The sequence below is a fragment of the Sitophilus oryzae genome, unplaced genomic scaffold, assembly GCF_002938485.1.
Source record: "Sitophilus oryzae breed Bouriz unplaced genomic scaffold, Soryzae_2.0 scaffold_812_pilon_pilon, whole genome shotgun sequence".
In the NCBI taxonomy this organism is placed as follows: Eukaryota; Metazoa; Arthropoda; class Insecta; order Coleoptera; family Curculionidae; genus Sitophilus; species Sitophilus oryzae.
The window spans coordinates 277,128-286,038 of record NW_022147431.1 but is presented as its reverse complement, the minus strand read 5'-3'; positions in this window follow the sequence as shown (position 1 = coordinate 286,038).

Genomic DNA, 8,911 nt, shown 5'->3' with positions numbered 1-8,911 from the left:
GAATGTAGAATGTTTAGGAGGGGAGTTAATCACCGCGATCTTATAGATCTATTGTGTGTTCCCCTTTCTTGAGTTATAACGAGTTATAACTCATCATACAGTAGTCTCAGGGCTTTAAGAAAAGCCAGTATCTGAGACGGCTCCACAGAGGCCAGCTCTCCATCCTCGACATCAGACGTGCCAAGGTTCATGGCACGAATGGTCGTCGTCTCGGCGCACTCAGTGATAAGATGTTCTGGTGTTTCCCCATTTTCCCCACAAAATCTGCATTCGCCGTTGTTTCTCAGTTTCAGTTTACTGAGGTGTTCGTTGAGGAGACAGTGTCCTGTTAGAAACCCCGTGACAATCCGAAGATTGTTTTTACTTAAATCAAGGAAAACCTTTGATTTTTCTCGGTCATAAGTTCTAAGGAACTTTTTCGAGTGTCTTAGACCGTTGGATGACACCCATTCCAAGTTACGGATGGAGTCTTCCAGATTCTTCAGTTCCGCTTTCGGTTGGTTCCCGTTTCCAGTTAGTGGAGTGTTCGCTCCTTTTCTAGCTAGATCATTTGCTTTTTCATTGCCTTCTTGGCAATTGAGCAGGCACCCAGAATAGGAGGACTTTATTTTCTTTGCCTAATTTGTTGAGCTTCTCTAGGCATTCTTTGACCAACTTCGAATTGATGGTTACTGAGTTGATCGCGTTAAGTGCTGCTTGACTATCTTAGGATAGGATGGCTATTTCCTGTTTTCGATAGTTCCTATCTAAGATAAATTGTACGCATCTTTCGATAGCGCAAATTTCTGCATGAAGGATACTGGGGTAGGTGCCCATTGGTTCGGAGTATTCAGTTTTCGGCCCAAATACTCCTATCCCTGTCCCTGCTTTGGTTTTGGAAGCATCAGTATACCACGTGATGGTATGGTCTTTTATATGCTGAGTAAGCGTTTTTTTCTTCCAATCCGTTTTATTACTCAGTACTACAGTGAGGTGTTTCTCAAAGTTGTAAATTCTTGGTATGTCATCCACTGGGAGTTGGAGAAGTGGAATTTTTTTTTGACCTGAAAATTTTCCCAGTACTGTTTCCGTCAGTAACCATTCTACTATACCAAGCAACTGCTCCATAAGTAATCATGGGTCTTACTATCATGGTATACATCCAGCGCAAAATGTTAGGGGCGCAGCCCCACCTATTTCCCGCCAGTCTTCTGCATATCATGAGAACCTTTGTGGCTTTGCTGGTAATGTTCTTAATATGCCTGTTCCAGAGAAGTTTACTATCCAGGGTTATTCCCAGATATTTCACTTCCTGTGATGGCAGTATTTCCTTTCCATCTAGATGGATTCTCTTCAAGTTTTTCAAACTTCGCTTTCTGGTGAATGGCACTACTGCGGTTTTATCTGAGTTAATACTCAGCCCGACAGTCCTGCACCATCTCTCAGCGATGCGGAGTCCTCTTTGGATAATATCACACAGGGTGCCTTCATGTTTCCCCGTGCAATGATGACTACGTCATCTGCATACCCTATACAGTGTATTCCCGCTAGAGCTTCTTCCAGTAGTTCATCCAGTACCAAGCTCCACAGTAGGGGGGAGGTCACTCCACCTTGTGGAGTTCCTTGCGTTGTTTTAACAACTACAGTTTTGGTACCTATCTCAGCCTCTGCTGTTCGTGTTGAGAGCATTTCCCAAAACCAGCGAGTTATCGTACTGTTCACCCCTCTTGTTTCAAGAGATCGCTTGACCACCTTGTGAGGTATATTGTCAAACGCCCCTGCAATTAGTAGTTGATTGTTTTATTCATTTAATAATTATTAATATTAGCGAATTAGTTGATTATTATTTATTTGATTTATTACTTTGTTGATTAATTTGATCTATTATCTGAATTTAGTTGCGCTGATTTATACATATATATTTTTTTTGTAAATCTTACGTGATCACGGAAGGTACCAATTATATATTATATTTACGTAATTTTACTATTTGCGTATTGTGATAAATATTTTTCTTTGTGCACAATTTTTTCATTGATTTATTTAATTTATTATTTGCTATTTGGTATTTTCTATTTACTGTTTCCTATTATTTATTTTTTTTTATATTTTAATAGAGGTATTGAAGCTAATCAGTTTGCATTATTATTTTTTATATTTCCTTTGGCCCTACGTCTACAGAATTCTCTGAAATACTGTTTATTTTTTTTATTTTATTTATGTATTTGTGGAACTTGTGAGGCCCTAAATATACCTTTACGGGATTTCTGACTTTTTCCGTCTAAAGTCAGTGGCGCTCTTAACCCGCCCCTACTCTCCGAATTTTCTGAGCTCGGGCATAAATTCGTTCACGACCAGACCCCTGCAAATTCCGCAAATATTTATTTTTAATCACTAACTATATAACTTTTTCTTTATAATTATTATTTTTATATTTTTCTTTGTATTTTTTTCTAAATTAAAAAGAGCCAAGCTAAGGCCAAACGCGTGACAACAAATATTTTGATTATCCCTTAAATTGTTGTGGATGTATGTGATATAAGCGAGGTCTGCGAGTGTTTGAGTAATGAACAGCAAACAAGTCATACACCGCGAATACTATTCTCGGTTCAACTAATTTTTGGGTAGATGATCATTCCAATTCAGAAAAAAATTAAGCACCTTTTTCGAACTACAGGAATTCTTTTAAACAAAAAAATGTGACATCGAATTTGACAATGACAAAATCGTATTTTTGCAGGTATTTTAATTGTAGCTTTCTGGGTCGTATTATAAAATTTTAATAATTTGAATATTGATTTTTGCAATATATGGTATGGACAACTTTTAGATGCTGATATTTCAAATAAAACGAAATTCTAGACGACAGTACAACTTTAACGCTTTTCAAAAAAGTCTAATATAATTTTTGAATAAAATCATCTAGTGAGATAATATTTGACTTTTTCAAAATTAACATGGGATTTCCAATGTTTTGCGTTCCGATGCACTACACGGTATAATAAGGACACGATAACAAATAAAAAAATATATAAAAATAAATGATAAAAAACATGATGAAATAAAGATATTCATTAAAAATTCTTTTTTGCCTTGATTTCTTGCTGGATTATCCCGATACTGGATTCCTCTTATCTGCAAACTAACTCTAACTAATGCAAGAGACTATTTTTCGGGATGAAGACAGGCCTTGGGGGAATAAGAGGATTCGCGTCCCGAAACTTAATCCTGGATTAAATTAAACTGGAGCGGCCCTGTGAGCGGCCGAAATTAAAATTTAACGCCCATAATACACGTAAAATTCAGATATACGTTCTGGAGAAGTGGGAAATTATGAAAAGTGCCGAGACCCTTTGCGGAATTGGTTACTGTTTAACGGAGTTTGTCTGGATACAGTTACAGTCTTAAGCAAATTAAAATTCCGGCGAAGATTATATCTATATCGCTTCTTTTTCTTTGATTAAAATTAATCTCTCATAATCTTTCTTTTTTCTGGCTTTCTCGGAGTGTTTTCCTAATTAATCATTCATTCGTTCATTTTCTTTTAATTCTAGTTAACATCTAGTTATAATTTTTACAGATTGATAAAACTCTACTGTATAAACTAATACCGTATGAACGAATAAAAACGGCGTCAGCGATGGCTATGAAATGAACATCGATGACATGTCTCGTATAAATTTACATATAAAATGACAGCGATCTTTATTTCATAGCCATCGCTGACGCCGTTTTTATTCGATCATACGGTACTTCTATTCTAAAATCCTTTTGTTCTTCTATTCTTCTCTCTTATTAGTCTTTGTATGTGTTACAGTGAAAGATGCTAACAATTATGCATTGGACCAATGAATATCGTATTTTAAAGAAATTTGTAGACTTTTAGTAGTGATTTCTACTAACATTCACTAGTGAAAGTAACATTTACTAAAGGGTATCAGTAAAAGATATTCTATTTTACAGGGCGAGTGTGGCGAGGAAGAGCGTTTGTGGAACAAATACACGACTTTTGAGAATATTAGATTACCTCAATATTCAAGCTGATCCGCATATCTTAAAATTACAATTTACATCTTTGATATATTTATTAAAAGTTATAGAAAATAATGACATATCATAACCTTCTAATTATTAAAAAAAACATGCATAAACATAAGATTACTTATGTTTATGCATGCTTATTGGTATAAGGTTTTTTTATAAAGATTTTCATCTTGAACAAAATAAAGGATGTCCGAATTTTCTTCAAATGGAACTATTATTTTTTTCAAACCCGGAACTTCGAGTACATCAAAACATTCAATGAGTTTATAGCCACTAGATTTCTTAATAACTTTTTCTCTGGCATGCTTAACTTTTGCTAAGATTTTATTATATTGCAATAATGAAAAACAGCACTGTGTCATTTTTGGGAGAGCCTATTTTGCATTATTTTTTACAGAAAATTTCTCCCATTTAAGAAAACTACCCCACAGCACTTTTTACATCGAAAACAAAATAATTATACGTTATCACAACAAACAATGCGAATTTACGCCAGATGTCTATCAACTTTGTCAATATTTAACCCAATTTAACGGTATCCTTAGATTGTCTATGATTCTACTTATCCTTATATTTTACAACATATAACAACCCCGCAAACTGAATCTTTCAGACACACTGCTATCCTCCAGGAAATACTAGTATTCACTAGTAAAAGTTGGTTTCAAAAATTGCTGTTGAACTTTTACTGGCGTAGTCTTGGCAAATCAGTGAATGTGAGCTTTTACTAGTAATTGTTAAAAATCACTGATTTCCGACGTTTACTGTAACATATACAAAAAAAACTGACACACATGAGATGATATTTAAGATCTTAGTCCAACAATTTTCAAGCAACCAAGATAGGAAACCTTAACTTAGTTTTACCTTCTAATGAAATGCATAGTATATATAATAAAGGAGTATCAGGTACAACAAAATTATGAATAAAAATATTTATACTGGATATTAAACTTTTTTAGAATATGCTCTAGACTTAAAATAAATTAAAAATACGAACAAATAATAAAAACCATGTGATCGAAAAAAACACATCGTCAAGAGGGCTGCGAATGACAGTCGGCTGTGAATTTTGGCGGGGTCAATCTCCAGACGTCATTTACTAAAAATTGAAATAAAATTTGTCAAAAGTAACACTAATTATAGGAAGATTAAAAAAGCTAGAACGTTTCCAGATATACACACAAGTTTTAACCTCACCAAAATTATCATCGATTGTCATTTCCCAGTCGCCTTTGACGCCGTTTTTTTCGATTGTATGGTATATATATATATTTTTTTTATTGCTTTAAAATATATAAAATTAGATTTTTTTAATTATCTCTATTTAAATTTTAACTTTAGACTTTTGCAAATATCATAGTTAATGATTAATTTAACTAAGGAATTATTGCTAACTTAATTACACTAGTCTTCCACATTCCTAACGTGAGTTAAACCCGTCATTTCTAACACTATTAAAGCATCCATCTGGCGCTTGACGAGTTGAAGACGCCCCCTAGCGGAACAAAAAGATAAATCGCCGGGGAAACACGAACGAACATGTGGTTAGTCGACCTCAGCTAGTTTCTGTGTAGCACGCCAGTCATTAGGCGTTGTAAAGCAACCATTTTGGATCGTTTAGAAGTTTTCTCTGCTGATCCCTTAACCTAAGGGGGGTTGCTGGGGGAATTGGTCATAGGGTTATGTTGGTACAGTGTTAGCATTTTATTTTGTCCTACCTTTAACAGGCTCTAACTTATTTCTTTTTTGTGCCTGAACATTCATTAAAAATAAATTATAAGGTTTCTGTTTAAGTTTTATTACGTATTGCCTAAAATGGGCAAAATTGTGACACTGTATATTAGAGATTTCAATAATATATTAGACATGGCTTTTAAATAAAATTAGCAAATTTTAAATTATTTTAATAGACTTAGGTTAGAATTGCAAATGGATTTATAGTTAACTGGAAGGTGTAAACAGCAATGAATTATTTCAATAATGACCTATAACCAATGCTATTAATACAGAATTTGCCGTCCCAAAAATCTGGCTTCGATATATTAATGATGCCTTCATAGTCTGAAACGAAACCGACAGACAGTTGGATTCCTTTCATAATCCTCAAGTCCACGTCTCAATTCACAACAACCCACTGTAAAAACCAATTTACACTATAACAAATTTTACTATTGAGAAAAAAATCCTGTCTCCGTTTCTGGATGTTCTTAGCAGTTACAAAGTATATTGTATACAGAAATACTGGAATCCATGTAGCATTATAATTTTTCAATTATAAAAAAAAAAAAAAAAAAAAAATAAGAAAATTTAAAAAAATGTCTATACCTATGTGGCGGGAATTCATCTCTCCAAAAAATCCCCCCTGTACGGTATTTTGCCACTGAAGAAAATCTAATCAAACTCTCCTAACCAAACCAATCCAACGGAAACTACTTGTCAGCAGTTAAGTTTACAGATAATCAAATTTGCCTAACGAACAAAAAATGCTTAACGTTTCGGAAACTTTATCTCTTTCCGTCATCGGAACTATTTAAAATATTTAAAATGCAAATATTCGAGAACACTTTAGTGAAAAAAAATTAGTGTTTGGTTTGGTGTGTTTAAAGTGTTCTCGAATAGTTGAATTTTAAATAGTTTTATTCTTTATTCTTTGTAATTATTGTTTTACTTCAAAAATTAAAAAAAAAAAAAAAAAAAAACGTTTAAAGCAATTTTTTTGTTCGTTAGGCAAATTTGTTTATCTGTAAACTTAAGTGCTGACAAGTAGTTTCCGTGGGATTAACGCCCAAGCAAGTCTTTACAAAAAAATAAACTATTTATTTTGTAGATTTAAGTGGCGACATACCCCATACCGAATTTTTTGAAAGAAATTTTTTTTATTTAAAATAAAGGAGTCACTAAAACTGCTTTTAAATGTGGAAGAGGTTGTTAAAAGACAGGAAGAGTATCTTCCTGTCTTGGGTAATAAAAAGGTTCAAGGGTATAAAGGATTTTTAATTGTCACGTTTCTCGTTAAAAATTGGTTTATCAGGGGAAGCTATATGCAATTCACACAACGAACAATTTCAAGAAATGCCATACAAAAACTCGCAAATTTAGTTTCTTAAAAGAACTGTTTTTTTTTTTTTTTTTTTTAATTATAACAATTTTTAGAAAAAAAAAATTACGAAAATAGGCAAAAAACGAGAATTGCTCAACTATATAGATTTCAACAAACCAAACACGATATTTATACAAAAATAATGGACTGACATTAAGGAATAATGTCAAATAATAAAGGACAACAATTGCTGACCCAACGGTGTAATGTGACGAACATAGCGATAATAAAATTCGGTTTAAACTAATTTTTGCAGCCTTTAAATCTAAAATAAAATTTCTGTTACCAATCTATTTGGTCTTATAAAGTAAAATGAAGAGCTGCTCGGAATCTTAAATTATACAACAAATTTAAACCTTTTTGCCAAATTTCATTAGTCAGGTTTAATAGACCTTTAATGTCAATGCCGATATAATTGACGACGTACATCGGAAAATGTTTTGCCGATTACAATACGTTATTTGTCCGCAATTAACTTCTACAGTATTCATTTCGAAACTCTGAAAAAATACATCTCCATTTACTCAGTAAAAGTTGATTTACCGGACTTATGTCGTAAATATCTATAAATATAATACAGTTTTTTTTTTTTGTTTGTTTTGTTATTAATAGAAGATAACTCGTAAAACTACGAAATTTGTGGCGATATAGAACAAAGCCCTGTATATACTGAAAGGTAATTTTTTTAATGTGACGATCTCGAGTACAATAATATCGAAAGGGTCCCAGTTACGACCAGAATTTGGATAGATAAGGACCTCGTTATTTACGGTTTCAAGGGTCCTCGATATTTACGTATGGAAACCTTCAAATCAGATAAAATATGGACGAGACCCAGTTTTTTGCTAGAGAAAAGCAATTTAAGGAAATTATACAGAGTTTTTGTTATGCTTTATACACTTACTTTACATAATTTCAGCCATCTTGGTTAGTAAATAAATTTAAGATTTTCTAAATATTTATCGTCTATTATCACTGGTGGGGGGGGGGTCATAAAATAACAAAAAAAAAAATCTTAAATTAAACTAATATGATTAATTTTTGACGATCCATGTTAATGCATAACACTAATCACGACATAAGAAAGAGATGTATTTACTTAATATAAAGGTTTTCTAAATTTTAAATATTGAATAATTGTTCTAAAAATAATACGTTTTTCTACAAAGGTCAAAAAAATGAACAAGGTATGAACTGCAATGAACGGTGCGCGATATGCCTTATTTCGCACCACTGGCATGTAAATCGTTAAAAAATTCAGTATCAGATTACAAATAGCACTATCGGACTAGATACAAAAATAACTATCGTTTAGAGGCTTGTAATAAATTTAAATATAATAAGATAATAAAACGTACATTAAGGTATCGGCAAATCGTTTTAAAAAAATGAGCAACATAATGTATTGGTATTTCTCTTTTAACTTGCACAAAATTTTATATTGTTTATATTATTATATATATATATATATATATATATATATATATATAATATATATATATATATATAATATATATATATATATATATATATATATATATTAAAACAATATATATATATATATATAAGTATTAGTTATTTTTTTAGACGGACCCATAAGTGGTTATAACAAGTAAGAGGGTGCTATTATGCCACAAACTATATAAATGTACAGAATTTAAATAAAAACTAACGTAGAAAAAACTTTGAAAGTGGTATATGTGCTTATCAATCAAAACTTACTTCTCTAACTGCAGTCAAGGGTAATAAAGGACCTTTCATTGTCACGTTTTTCTCGTTCAAATT